The sequence below is a fragment of the Equus przewalskii genome, chromosome 18, assembly GCF_037783145.1.
Source record: "Equus przewalskii isolate Varuska chromosome 18, EquPr2, whole genome shotgun sequence".
NCBI classification, from domain to species: Eukaryota; Metazoa; Chordata; class Mammalia; order Perissodactyla; family Equidae; genus Equus; species Equus przewalskii.
The window spans coordinates 15,014,744-15,031,140 of NC_091848.1; positions in this window are offsets into that span (position 1 = coordinate 15,014,744).

The window sequence follows — 16,397 nt, forward strand, 5'->3', positions numbered from 1 at the left end:
ATTCTGATCCCCCACACTATTTATTTATTTATTTTTTATAAGATTTTATTTTTTCCTTTTTCTCCCCAAAGCCCCCGGTACATAGTTGTATATTCTTCGTTGTGGGTTCTTCTAGTTGTGGTATGTGGGACGCTGCCTCAGCGTGGTTTGATGAGCAGTGCCATGTCCGCGCCCAGGATTCGAACCCACGAAACACTGGGCCGCCTGCAGCGGAGCGCACAAACTTAACCACTCGGCCACAGGGCCAGCCCCCACACTATTTATTTTTTAGAAAGGAAAAGAAAAGAGTAGGCAAGATGGTAATGACATAGCAATGCCTGGAACCCTGAACATGACAAATAAACAAATCAATTTAATTGTCTTTTGTGAATATAAAAGTGATATAGACTCACATTTTTGGCTATATATATGCATTAAATATCCTGAAAATTCCTCAATTTAAAACAAATAAAATAAAGTAAAACCATAAAAAATCTAAAAGTTCAAGAAATTAAAGAACAAACAAAACACACAAGTGCAAAATAAAAGTGACAGAAATTGAAAGGAATAAATTGATCCTGGCAAAACTCCTGGGGGAATTTGTAACCTCTAATATAAAAACTTCATTTTATCAATTATGCAGAAAAAGGAGACAAGTCTTTGGTACCAGGTCAGGTGAGAATTGGAACTAAGTTCTCTATTCAAAGCGAAATTTTTAATGACTCTCACCCTTAGTTAAAGAGTAGACTAGCAAAATCTAACTCAGCAACAAAGTAAGAAGACAAGGAAACTTCTCTATCTTGGCTTGGGTGAAAAAAAAAGAAGTTTATCTTCAGAAATGGTAACTAAAGGCCAACTCTCATGCTAGTTTGGGTTTCAACATCATACTATTTACATAATACATGTACATATTCCAGCACAGAAAATGTCATACTGAGAAATTAAAGTGAAAAGATGCCACACTATTGTATTTGCATCACTGAGCAGAATAAGACAGAAATTCTTTCTAGAGGAATCCCATCAAGCTCAATGGCGTTTATCTCACGAATGCAAAGATTATCCAGTGTTGGAAAATCAATCAAGACAATTCACTATATTGAGAAAATTTCATGATCACATGAACTGACACAGAAAAATCATTTAACAAAATCCAACATCTCTTCATGATGGCTACTCTTAGAAAACTAGAAGGAAAGACACTTTATAAAACTCATAATAGGCATTAACAAAAAAGCCAAAGCTGACACAATACTTAATGGTAAAACACTGAATGCTTTCCCCTTACGATCCCCGAACTCTTTTTCCCTTAAGGAACTAAATAAAAATATCCACTCTCACCACTTCTACTCAACATCATACAAGAAGTCCCAGCCACTGCAATAAGGAAAGAAAAAGAAATAAATGGCTTATGGATTGAAAAAGAAGAAATAGAAGTCTCCCTATTCACAAATAACATGACTGTCTATATCCAAGCATTCAAAAAAACAAAACAAAATGTAACTCTTGGTACTAATAACTCAGTTTCCATGTTAAAAGATACAAGGTTAACACACAAAAATCAATTACAGTTCTGTTTTCTAGCAATGAACCAAAGGAAACCAATTTTAAAATACTATTTATAATAGCTACCCCAAACTGATATACCTAGTTATATATGTAACAATATATCTGGAAGGATCTGTATGCTAAACTCTAAAAAATTTTGATTAAAGTAATCGAAGACCTAAATGAATGGAGAAACATACAGTGTTAATAAAATGTTCCTATTTATAGCATTAATGTAGTTTTACTATTCAACATAGTAAAGATAATTTTTTTGGAAGTAATTAGAAGTAGATTAGATGATGTGGAAGAAGGTATCAGTGAACTTCACGACAAAACAAGAGAATCAATCCAAAATGAAGCAGAAAGAAAAAAACTGAAAAAGAAATGAATAGAACCTCAATGATCTGTGGTGGAAACATTAAGTGATATACATTCAAGTAGGATCCAAAAGAAAGAAAGCTGTGGGGAAGGGAAAAATACCTAAATAAATTATGCCTGAAAAAAAGATGAAAGCTATAAACAATAGTTCCAAGATACTCAATGTAACCACATACACAAATTACATGCCAAAAGAGCTATTGATCAAATGGATAATTCTAACAATAAAGAAGATAACTTAGATCAACCAGATGAAAAAAAGTTACATCAAATGCATAGGACCAAAGATAAGAAGGATCACAGACTTCTTTTCAGAAACTGGTGCAAACAAGAAAACAAAAGAATATTATTGTTAGAATGTTGAAGGGGAAACACCTAGAATTTTATATCCAGACAAAATATATTTCAAAACAAAGGTAAATTAAAAATTTTTAAGGAAAATATACTAAGAGAGAGTTTATTTCCAGCACACCTATATTACATGAAATGTCAAAGGAAATTCTTCATAATGCAAGAAGGAAACTTGGATATACACAAAGGATTGAAAAAAAACTTTTTCTCATTTTTAAATTTGTATAAAACCTAATTGACTATTTAAAGTAAAAACACAACAAATCTATTGTGCTCTTCCAAAATACATAGAAGTAAAATGTATGAAAATAGTAACAGGGCAAGGGAGGAAAATGGTAATATATTGTCGTAAGCCAACTATACGCAAAATATTATAATATTATTTGAAAGTAGATTGTGCTAAGCTTATAAATCATCAAGAAAACGCTAAAAAAATAATAATAAGGAGTCTTAGCTAAATAGCCATTAGTAACGATAAAATGGAACTGAAAACTAATCCAAAAGAAGTCATGGTAAAAAGAGAGAGGAACATATAACATGAACAAAGAGAAAATGAACAGCAAGAGAGTAGATTTAGACCTGACTGTGTCAAAGATAACATTAAATGTAAATGGTTTTAACATACCAATTAAAAGACAGAGATTAGCAGACTGGATAAAACACAAACTCAAATATCCATAGTCTATGAGAAATTCATTTTACATGTAAAGAAACAGGTTAAAAGTAAAATGATGAAGGAATATGTACTATAAATATTATGCATAAAAAGAGAGAGATTGGCTATATTAACATCACAATGCAGACTTCAGAAGATGATATGTTACCGGGGATAAAGAGGGGACATAATGTTCATAGCAGAATTAATTATAATAGCTGAAACCTGGAGCTATCACAAATGTCCATCAACATGTGAATGGATAAAAATAATTGGTATACCTAAACAATATATCAATAGAATAAAAAGTAACAAACTACTGATACACACCACTACACGGATACATCTCAGGAATATGCTGACCAAAGAAGTCAGATACAAAAAAGCATACACTGTATGATTCCATTTATATATAAACTCTATAATATCTGACAGAAAGCAAGTTAGTGGTTTTCTGGGTCCAGGGGTGAAAGTTGGGAGGGAATTGATAGGGAAAGGGAAAGGGGAACTTTTTCAAGGGAATGGAAATATTCTGTATCTTGATTTTGGTAATGGTCACATGAGTGTACAACCCTCCACATGTACAATAAAATGGGTTCATTTTATTGCCTATAAAACTTATTTCCATAAGTTTATTAAAAATTAATTCACTTAATAACAAAATTAATTCATTAATTAATATAAGAGTAAATGAAAAATTTGAAGCAACATAATTCCTGAAGATGTATAATTGAAAACAATTTCCAAAAGTAATAATAGACCAAAGCAAACTTATTATTAAATAATGTATTCAAAAATTAAACAAAAATTAAAGTGTTTTGGAAGACATAGAGTTGATAATTCTATCCAAAAGAGCAAAGACTGATGACCATGAAAGTCAAAATCATGATAGATTGTACGTGTGGGATGTGCAGGGCAGGTCGGACGCTGTGACTGGAAAGAGGCAGACTCAGGCTTCTGTCATCCTGACAAGGTTCTATTTCTTGACCTGGATGGTGTTCATCTGACGTTCCCTTGACAATAATTGAAGCCATTGGTTTTATCCACTCTTCTCTATGTGTATTATTTTTTCATAGTACCAATAAGAAAAACCAACTCTGTCTCCACGCTAGGCCACAGTTACATACTTTCTCACCATACAATTCATGACAACTTTGGTTTGCTCACAATTAACTCATATTTTTAAAAATTTATGAAATGTGCTTTTCCCTCACACTTTTATAGATTTTCCAGAGGTGATTTGGGAGAAGGGAGATAGCACTCTGTCCTAATTTAACATCTCAGCAAGAAGCAGAATCTTTATCACTTTTCTTTGAATTGGTACTTTAATCAATACTTTTATTACTTGATTAATTACCAGTCCTCCTGATTGAGTTTGATCAGAAATCCTCTAATGTTTAAATATGCAATATTCTTGTATATATGTCTAATACACACATATATATTACATATTTAAATATGTGTAGAATAAAGTTTAAATATATTTTATACTTTATATATATTTAAATAAATATATAGAAAAAATCTACATATATTTATAAATATATATATTGGAGGACTTCTGATCAAACTCAATGTATATATGTGTGTGTATGTGGTCATAGTATAGATTTTAATGTTTTACTCTTTTTCATTTCATATTGTTACAATCATTTTTCATATTATTAAATATGTAAACACATAATTTGTGGCAATTATATAATATTTGAGTTGATGGACATACATGCTGTATTTTCTCATTTTCCCATTTATTGTTAGATAATTTGATTGTCTCTAAATTTACATTGCTCATAGTAATTCTACAATAACTTTTTTTCTCATGAAAGTATGATTATATTCTTAGAGAGAAATCTTAAATGTGGAATTATTGGATTAAAGTTCAATTAAGAGCTACTGGGTTAAAGACAGAATATTTTTTAAATTTTTTATACTTCATATTAGATTTCCTTTCAGATAACTTTCGGCAATTTAAACTCTTAGAAATAATATGTGAGAATATCTATTTCAGCACACATAGCAGGCATAATCATTTTTAAAACTTTCTCAGTTTGATGGTTTAAAAATTCTATCTCTGATTTGCATATTTTACTGCTATTGAAGTTATCATTTTTTATACTTTTTCTCTCTTTATTTCTTTAATAAGTTTTTTTACTGAAATATATTTTATATAACACTGTGTAAATTTAAGGTGCACAACACGTCGATTTGATAGATTTATATATTGTAATATGATTGCCGTTGTAGTGACAGTTAGCACCTCTATCACATCACAGAATTATTACGTTTTTTGTGGTGGGAATAATTAAGATCTAGTCTCTTAGTAAGTTTGATGATTATAATACAATATCATTGTCTATAGAAACTGTACTGTGCATTAGATCTCCAGGACTTATTTGTCTGCTAGTTTCAAGTTCGCCCCCTTAAACAACATCTCCTCTTCCCCCACCCCCCCCCAGTCCCTGGTAACCACCATTTTACTCCCTGTTTTTACAAGTTTGGCTTTTGTAGTTTCCACATATAAGTGACAGCATGCAGTATTTGTCTTTCTTTGTCTGACTTATCTCACTCAGCATAATGTGTTCAAGGTCTATCCCTGTTGTCGCAAATGGCAGGATTTCCTTCTTTCTCATGACTGAATAATATATATATAATATGAATAATAATATATATATATATATCTCACACCTTTACCCATTCATCTGTTGACAGGCACTTAGGTTGTTTCCAAATCTTGGCTATTGTGAATAATGCTGCAATAAATGTGGGAGTGGATATATCTCTTTGATATTCTGTTTTCATTTCCTTTAAACATATACCCAGAAATGGAATGGCTGGATCATATGTTAGTTCTATTTTTAATTTTTTGAGGATGCTCCATATTGTTTCCATAGTGGCTGCCTCAATTTACATTTCCATTAGTGCACAAGGGTTTTCTTTTCCTATTTTCCGCATCCTCGTTAACACTTGTTATCTCTTGTCTTCTTCATGATGGGCAGTGGAACTAAATAGACAATTTCCAAAGAAGACGTACAAATGGCCAAGGCACATAAAAAGATGCTCAGCATCACTAATCATCAGGGATAAGCATATCAAAACCACAGTGAGATATCACCTCACATGTGTTAGAATGGCTATCATTTTGTATGTAGTTTATTCACCATCTTTTGTTCCCTTTTCAATTGGAGATTTTCTATTCTCTTATTGATTAATAAGAACTCCTTTTATTTATTTATTTTTAATGCTTCGCAGTAACTATTGTAAGTTTATATGTGTCCTCTTTATTATAAATCTTTTTGTCAGTATCCACTTTGCCTTTTAATATTTGATTTTAGAAATTTTAGCTGCTATACTATAGATTTTTAAACCTGTGTGGCATTGATCTTTTCTTTATTGTTCCTTTCTTTTATTTTATTTTAGAAAAATTCCTTCTCTTGTGAAGTTGTTAGGTATTCAACTAGAATTTATACTACAATTTGGAGTGAGTTAAAATTATATATATTTATATAATACATATATAATATATAATAAATATATATATAATGCATATGGACATATGATACGTGTATTTTATATATATTAATTTCCACTCAAGAAAAGAGGAGAATGGAGAAAAGTCCTTGCTCTTTCTCCATGGCCTTGGTTTCTCTTTCTCTCTTACTCATGTATACATATATCTTCCTATGTGAAAGAGATTTTTACTTTAAGCTTTAGGATAATTTGAAACTTTTATAATGAGCATTTCTCAAAGAGGTAAAATGGTATGTGTGTGTGTATATAAATATACACACTTGCAGGTGTATACCTCCATGGACACATAAAAATGAACACACATAAGATTCAGAGTAGGGATCTAAATTTTTTTGATTTGCACGTCATTTATCTATTTAATAAAATTATTTTCCATTTGTTTGAAATGCTATCTTAATTACTTTTTTCTACAAAATAGAATCCTTTGAGTGTTTCTGTTCTTTAGATATTTTTACATCCACATATTTAAAAAACATTTAAGACATCTTTAATATTGAACATATTTAGAAAGACATATGTAAATGAAACTTCATTTAAAAGATTTAGAAGAAAGAATGAGAAAAATTATTGCACCAGAAACCTTGAGCAAGGTTATAATTGCAGTTTAGTAGAGAAGTTAGATCTGTAGATTAGGACAGGAGAGAAAAGATGTAGGGTTATATATATTTCTCATAGTAAACAGAAAAGATAATATTAATTGAGTGTTCAGTATATACAAGATATTGTAAAGTGCACTACATATATCATCTCATTGAATTCTAAAAAAAAAAAAACAGGGTCTCCTTTTGCAAATGAGAAAACCAAGGCATAAGAATGTTAAATAATTTTTCCTGTCAGAAAAAGTTAGAACTAAGCCTCACATCCAAGTCTATCTGACCCGAAAGCCATCATCTTAACTACTGTGCTATACTACTTTTGCCACATTATAGAAAGCATAAAACTTTATCTAGTGAGACAAATACTTCTCTGTCCCTACATTCTAGAGGAAATTTATTGTGTAGACGTTGAGTAACAATGATGGATAATGTCTTCCATCCACGGTTTACAGAAAATAGAGTAACGTTTTTAAAATGGCCAATTCTTGTATCAGCCTTTGATAACAGCTCAGTTCATAACATTGAATCATAACTTAGTGCAGGTATTTCTATGGACAACAAGGCTGAGACAACTCAGATATGTTGCTATCTTGGTTCAGGAATGTATTTCTCATCTGCCCATCATAGGGAGGGCCGCAGAGAATCAGAAGCCAGGGCTTAACTTTAAAGAAATATCAGGCAAACAACAGATTCTAGAAAGGAAAATAAGTCATGCAGAAAAGCCAATGTGAGTTAGCAGTTATCTGTCCTCAAAGTAACCAAGATAGTTCCCTAAAGGAAGGGCACACTTGAGAACTGAAGCTGGCTTGATTATTTGTTCTCTGCATGTGAAACTTTAAGAGTCATGTGGAGTTAAGCTCAGTGCTAAGTCAAAAATGCCAGAAGGATGTGAAGGGCTTCATTCAGAAGCCTATGTGTCTGTTTCACCACTGTCTCCCAGAACTCAGAAGGTGCTGGGAATAGAGCATATGTTAGATAAATATTTATGCAATAAATGAATGAATAATCACATGAAAGAATGAATGAATGACTTCCCACAGACATCATTTTTTTTCTTCCTGGTGTTTATATTCCTGGTCACTTTTGAGATCATATTAAATCTTTTGGACAATATATCAAGATTTGATTTTGGTTTAATTTTTGTTAATAACTTTCATTGACTGGAGTTTTTCCTTCAATTAATAATGTAACAATTATATATAAACACTGTAATAAATTATTCTTTGTATATCCTTTCAATGTATTCATCAAAACTATTATGGTAGATATTATTATTTTCTCCTTTGCAGATGAGGAAAATGAAAGCTCAAAGAGGTTAAGCATCTTGTCCAAGTTTGCACAGCTGTGAGTAGCTAGGATTTTTGGCCTATCCCAAGCCCACGTCTCTTATTATTCTGTAAACCAAATATGGAGCCACATTATCTCCATTTTACCTCTTTGAGAAATGCTCATTGTAAAAGTTTCAAATTATCCTTAAAGTTGAAAGTAAAGAATCTCTTTCACTTAGGGGGATATAGGCATATATTTAAGTTAGAGAGAAAGAGACACCAAGGCCAAGAGGAGAGAGCAAGAGATTTCCTTCTGTTCTCTCATCTCTTTCCTTGAGTGGTAACTGACTAGCATAACTCAGAGACTATATGAACTTAACCACGTATTTTTTTCCGGAGTAAGTCACACAGCCTAGCAAAAAAGTATTGCTGCATATATGCATGACCTCTGATCGAAATACCCAAACCTACTCAGCGTTCTACATTTCTCTATTGTGCTCACTACTCTATTCTCAGAAATGTCTACTGTACATTTTTCCTTTCTAATTCTTTCAGTCTCTGGCCAGGTACCAAGCCATTTCTGCCCCGAGATGAGCTCCTATTCTATAGAGAATACAAAGTGATCAGATGGGCGATCTCCCTTATTCCCACCACCAAACCTACCAAGCCACCAGAATCTGCTTCCATCCTAGTTTTGATGGGATTTGATAAAGAGGACGACACTATGGATTTCTGATTTTGAAATTAATGAAAACATTTTCATGCTCCCCTAAAACTGTTCCTACTCTGCTAACGAGTGAGTAGGCTCTTGAGGAAAAGACTTTCTCATCATCAAATATTAATCTTTGTTGGTGCACTAGATTGCATCTGCTCCCACGTGCTTAAAGAACTTTCTATTTTGGTTCCCTCTTCTGATTCTATTAACTGCTTCTATTTATACTGGATTTTTACCACCAGTATGAAAAGAAGCTTTAATGTCTTCTAGCTTTAAAACAAACAAGTAAAAAACCAAGCAAAGAACATAACACTTATTCTTTATCTTCCACCTGCTGCTGTCTCCACTTCCATCTAGAGATAAACTTCTCTCAGTTCTGCCTTTCTTTGAGATTAATCAAAAATTTTTATTATTGGTTATTTTCCTCTATTAATTTATAGTAATATATTATTCTTTTACTTGTTAGCCAAGGGAATTGCACTTCCTATGGCCTCTAGCATAAAGTTGAATACGACTGGTGAGAGCAGACATCCTTGCCTTTTTCTCAATCTTAGGGAGAAAGCATTCAATTTTTCGCCATTACAAGTGATTTTTGGTAGATGTCCGTTAACTGATTCTATTGCTAGTTTGCTGAGAATTTTTTATCAGAAATTTATGTTGAATTTTGTCTATTGTTTTTTCCACATTTATTGAGATAATATGTTGACTCACAAAAAAAATGGAATTTGATTAATATTGCTTTAACTCTGTAGATCAATTTGAAGAGAATTGACATCTTAACACTGTTGAGACTTTCAATTCATGGAATATATTGTATCTCATCATTTATTTAGATCTTCTTTAATTTCTTTCAGGAATTTTTTGCACATATCTTGTTAGATATAATCCTAAGTGTTTCACAGGTTTGCATAATATTATGATATTAAAAATGACGTTTTAAATTTCAAGTTCTAATTGTTTGTGTTAGAATATAGGACAATTGGTGTTTGAATATTGACTTTTTATCCTGAAACTTTGCTATACTCACTGATAATTTTGATTAGTTTTAGAACGAAAACTCTTTGGATTTACTACATATGTCATCTATAAACATCTATAAACAGACAAATTCATCTCTTCCTTTCCAAAATGCATGCCTTTTCGTTCATTGTTGAATACAGCAGTTGGAGCTGACATCCGTTTCTTGTTCCTGAGCTTGAGAGAGGTATTTAGTTTTTCAACTTGAAGTAGATGTTAGTTGTGGAAGTTTTTGGATGTCCAGTATCAGGTTGATGAAATTGCTTTCTCGACTTTGTTTCTGAGAACTTATCGGACTGACTGTTTTGCTGATGTGTCACAATTTCTTGCTCCTTGGTCTTTCTAATTACTTTTGATTGGCTATTGTGTATCATGTTGTTGAATGATTGGATTTTGTAACCTTTAAAAATTTTGCACTTTTTCTGGAAGACAGTTTCATTATTATGGATCAATATGACTCTTTTGAGGATTGTTTTAAAAATTTGACAGGGTAGATATTGACTAGTCTTTAGGAATAATTTAGTTCAACTACCAAGGTATGGCTCTCTGGGGTCTCTACTGACTGCCTTAGTGATCAGCAAGGACTGTCCACTGTAGTTGGACAAACGGAAAGACTCCCATCTCTGCGTGAGCTCTGGAAATTCTGCTGTTCACAGCACCTTGGTCATGTTTTGCCTGGCCTCATGGAGTCTTGTGGGATACATGTATAGTTTAGTTTTAGCAACAGACTCAAGGGGAAGCTTGAAGCTTCCTGAAGCTCTTTTTCTGAATTTTTTATTTTCTCTAGAACTTTGCCTTTCAACTTCTAACTACTTTACACTCCCAGAACTGAAATATTTTTCTTCTATCAGACAGATCATCATATTCTGCTTATGATTGTCTGCATTCCACCATGGTCCTGATTGTGACTCCCAAAGAAAAGCCACAGTGCTTGTAGGGCTCATTTCTATCATTTCCCTTTTTTTCAGGCATCACAATTTTATACTGTATACTTTCCAATATCTGAAAACAGGTATGTGATGTATTTTGTGCAGTTTTCTAGTTGTTTCCAGTAGGAAGTTAAGTCCAGACTCTGTTACTTCATCATGGTTAGAAGCAGAAGTCTTGTTACGTTTTTAAAATAGACGTCACTTCTTTTAGAGCAATTTCAGGCTGACAGAAAAATTCAGAGGAATTGAGAGGTTTCTCATGTCCCCGTTGTCTCTACACATGCATAACCTCCTCCATTATCTATATCCCCCACCAGAGTGGTACATTTCTTACAATTGATGAACCGACATTAGCATGTCCTCATCACTCAAAGTTCATATTTTACACCAGGGTTCATTCTTCATGTTACACAGTTGGACAAAGATATAATGACATATTGATTCAGGATTGGGCCACTTTTTCCTAATTTTATTTTTTTATTGTGATGAAAAACATATCACATAAAATTGGCCATTTTAACCATTTTTAAGTGTATTAAGTATATTCACTTTGTTGTACAACCATCACCACCATCTTCAGCATTGTTTCAACTTCTCCAACTAAAACTCTATTCCATTAAATGCTAAATTTCCATTCTCCCCTCCCCTTAGTCCCTGGTAACCACCATTCTACTTTTTGTCTCTATAAGTTTACCTACTCTAGGTATCTCATATAAGTGGAATCATACAGCATTTGTCCTTTGTGACTGGATTATTTCATTTAGCATAATATCAAGGTTCATTCATGTTGTAGCATGTGTCTGAATTTCCTTCCTTTTTCAGGCTGAATAATATTCCATTGTATGTGTATACCACATGTTTTTTATCCATTCATCTGTTGATGGACACTTGAGTTGCTTCCACTTTTTGACTATTGTCTTGATTTTCTTTTTTGTTGTTGTAACTGTCTTTTTTAATTGAGGTAACATTGGTTTGTAACATTACATAAATTTCAAATGTACATCACATATTTTGACTTCTGTATAGAGTTCATTGTATTCACCACCAAATGTCCAGTTGCTGTCTATCACTGTACAAATGTGCCTCTTTACCCCTTTTGCCCTCCCCTCATTCCCCTTTCCCTCTGATAACCACCAGTCTATTCACTGTATCTATGTGTTTGTTGTTGTTGTTTTATCCACCACATATGAGTGAAATCATATGGTATTTGTCTTTCTCCATCTGATTTATTTCACTTAGTATAATACCCTCAAGTTTCATCCATGTTGTTGCAAATGGCAAGATTTCATCTTTTCTTATGGCTGAGTAGTATTCCATTGTGTGTGTGTGTGTGTGTGTATGTACATATATATATATATATATATATATATACATCTTCTTTATCCTTTCATTCATTGATGGGCTTTTAGTTTGTTTCCAAATCTTGGCTATTATGAATAATGCTGTGATGAACATAGGAGTACATATATCTTTCGAAATTGGTGTTTTCATGTTCTTTGGATAAATACCCAGAAGTGGAACAGCTAGGTCATATGGTAGTTCTATTTTTATTTTTTTTTTGAGGAATCTCCATACTGTTTTCCATAGCAGCTGCACCAGTTTACATTCCCACCAGAAGTGTACAAGTGTTCCCTTCTGTCCACAACCTCTCCAATGCTTGTTATTTCTTGTCTTCTTACTAATAGCCATTCTGACGGGCAGGAGGTGATATCTCATTGTGGTATTGTTACATTTCCCTAATAATTAGTGGGGTTGAACATTTTTTCATGTACCTGTTGGCCATTTGGATATCTTCTTTGGAAAAATATCGGTTCAGGTCCTCTGCTCATTTTTTAATTGGGTTGTTTGTTCTGTCGTTATTGTTGAGCTGCATGAGTTCTTTATATATATTGGATATTAACCACTTATCAGATGTATGATTTGCAAATATCATCTCCCTATTGTTGGGTTTGTCTTTTGGTTTTGTCGATGGTTTCTTTTGCCATGCAGAAGTTTTTTAGTTTGATGTAGTCCCATTTGTTTTTGTTTTGTTTTGTTTCCCTTGCCTGAGGATACATATTAAAAAAGATACTGCTAAGACCGATGTCAAACAAAGAACTGCTGATGTTTTCTTCTAGGAGTTTTTTAGTTTCAGGCCTTACACGCAAGTCTTTGATCCATTTTGAGTTAATTTTTGTGTACGGTATAAGATAGTGGTCTACTTTCATTCTTTTGCACATGGCTGTGCAGTTTTCCCAGCACCATTTATTGAAGAGACTTTCCTTTCTCCATTGTGTGTTCTTGACTCCTTTTTCAAAAATTGGCTATCCATAAATATGTGGGTTTATTTCTGGGCTCTCAGTCCTATTCCATTCCAGATTTTTGCCATTTTAATAGAGGTAGAGTAACATCTCACTGCTGTTTTAATTTACATTTCCCTGATGACATATGATATAGAGCATCTTTTTATATGCTTATTTGCCATCTGTATATCTTCTTTGGTGAGGAGTCTGATAAGGTCTTTGACTCAGTTTTTTCAACCAAGTTCTTTATTTTCTTATTGTTGAGTTTTAACAGTTCTTTATATACTTTGATAACAGTCCTTTATCAGATATGTCTTTTGTAAATATTTTCTTCCAGTCTATGGCTTGTCTTCCCATTCTCTTGACATTGTCTTTAGCAGAGCAAAAGCTTTTAAATTCAGTGAAGTCCGGCTTATCAATTATATCTTTTATGGATTGTACCTTTGATGTTGTACCTAAAAAAGTCATTGCCATAACCAAAGTCATCTAGAAATTCTTCTACATCATTTTCTATAAGCTTTACAGTTTTTCATTTTACATTTAGGTTTACAATTCATTTTGAGTTTATTTTTGTGTAGAGTGTAAGGTCCATATCTAGATTCATTTTTTTTGGCATGTAGATATCCAGTTATTACAGCAATGTTTGTTGAAAAAGCTATCTTTGTCCCATTGTATGCCTTTGCTCATTTGTCAAAGATCAATTGACTATATTTACGTGGATCTATTTCTGGGCTCTCTTTTCTGCTCCATTCATCTACTTGTCTATTCTTTTGCCAGGACCACATTGTCTCGATTACTGTGGCTTTATAGAAAGTTTTGAAGTCGAGTAGTGTCAGTCTTCTGACTCTGTTCTTTCTCCTTCAATATTGTATTGGCTATTCTGGGTCTTTTGCCTCTCCATATAAACTTCAGATCAGTTTGCCAATAGCCACAAAATAATTTGCCGAGATTTTTGTTGTGAGAATCCTTGGGTCAAGTCTGGGGAAAACTGATATTTGACAATCTTGAGTTTTCCTTTCCATAAACACAGAATATCTCTCCATTTATTTAGTTCTTTTTTGGTATCATTCATCAGAGTTTTGTAATTTTTCTTACATAGATCTTCTGCATATTTTGTTAGATTTATACCTAAGTATTTCAATTTTGGGGGGTGCTAATGTAAATGGTATTGTATTTTTAATTTCAAATTCCACTTGTTCATTACTGATATTACAGGAAAGTGATTGACTTTTATATACTAACCTCATATCTTGAATCCTTACTATAATCACTTTTTCAGTTTCAGAAGTTTTTTTGTTGTTGATTACTTTAGATTTTCTACATAAACAAACATGTCATCTGTGAACAAAGACAGTTTTATTTCTTCCTTCCCAATCAATATATATCTTTTATTTTCTTTTCTTGTCTTATTGCCTTAGCTAGAACTTCCAGTATGATGTTTAAAAAGACTGATGAGAAGAGACATCCTTGCCTTGTAATTTTTCTTTTTTTTTTAAACTTACAGAAGTTTATAATATATGAATGGACAAGGGCTACAATGCTAGATTTCCTTTTTTTTTCACCTTTTTTCATGCCATAATTTATATTTCTAATGCTTTAATCTGCTTTATTTTTTTAACTGACATTAAATTTGCCTATATCTAGGGCATGTTATAAATATTACTATAACATTTAGAAAATGGGAATCCAGGACAGGAACAGGTACTCAGTAATCTATAGAGAAAATGCTAATGACTGAAAAAGACTCTTCCATATTTATTTTGATGTGTTGATTTCTTGGGGGATTAGATCCTAGTCCATCAATATACAGATTTACTTTTGAAACATTAAAATAAAAGAAAGATTGTCATGTTCATTAAAAATTCCAGTCAAAATCTCCTCATTGTATAGCACTGTATTTACGTACACCAACTCATCATATGCTATTGCATTATATATTTTTCTAAGAAAAGAAAAAACATAAACCTACTTTGAATCTCTACACTTCCTCTAAACAAAAATTTCCAAAATAATATTACCCTAAGCTTCAGTGTATAAAAATGAAACTATATTGCATGCCTAGAGAAGGGTTTGCCATTTGAGGATTTTATTTTAATATTGCTGAGCACAATTTTTATAAACCACATACACACTATCTTCCAGCACCATTAATTGTTATTTTAACATGATGTACAAACCAAATAACTAGATTATCTCATCTATTGAATAGAAGCACATCTGAAAGTTTTATTTTCCATATTCATGGATGTCAAGACAGTATAATTTGTTGTTTACCACAAAAGTCAACAAAATATAAAGCATGGTGATTATAGTTAATGATACTGTATTATATACTTGAAAGTTGCTAAAAGAGTAGACCTTAAATGTTCTCACTACAAAAAAAGAAATGGTAATTATGGAAGGTGATGGAAGTACTAACTAATGCTACTATGGTAATCACTTTACAATATGTAAATGTATCACAACAACACGTTGTACACCTTAAACTCACACAATGTTATATGTCGTTTCTATCTCAATAAAGCTCGAAAAAAAGTCAATGAAATTTTTAAGGTCATTTTTTCACCCTTTCTTTGCTTTATATGCCTAGATATTGCTGGACAAAGTCTGTAATTGGAACATTTATAATTCATGCAATAAGTCTTGGGTAACTTCCAATGACAAGTACTTTTTGTGATTGAAAATTATAAAAAGTGAGTTATGACATTAAAAATCTCTAAGTGAATTGATAAAAGAGTATTATTAGCAGCAGATATAAAAATATTTCATAATTTATCCATTAACTGAAAGGAAAGTGGCTTTTAAAAATCACTCAGATGAAGTGTTCCATCATAAACATTTTAAAATAACTATATTCTGGAGTCATAATTTTTCACATTAATAATATTTCAAGAAACAGTTCCCTGTGGTAAATATATGAAATTTGGTATATTTATTCCTTGTATTTAATGTATTTTAGTAAGTGTCAATTTGTCTATGTCACTTCATTTTTTTCTTAAGGGTCATTTGGTTTCCAATTATATATTAATTGGATATCATTCATTTTAAACTTTGAAAAGGAAAACACTTCTAATCTCATCTTCTCAACCTAGTACCAGACAATTTTTAATTTAAATTTTGTGAATAAAGCATGTTTACTAGAATTCTTGAAAGG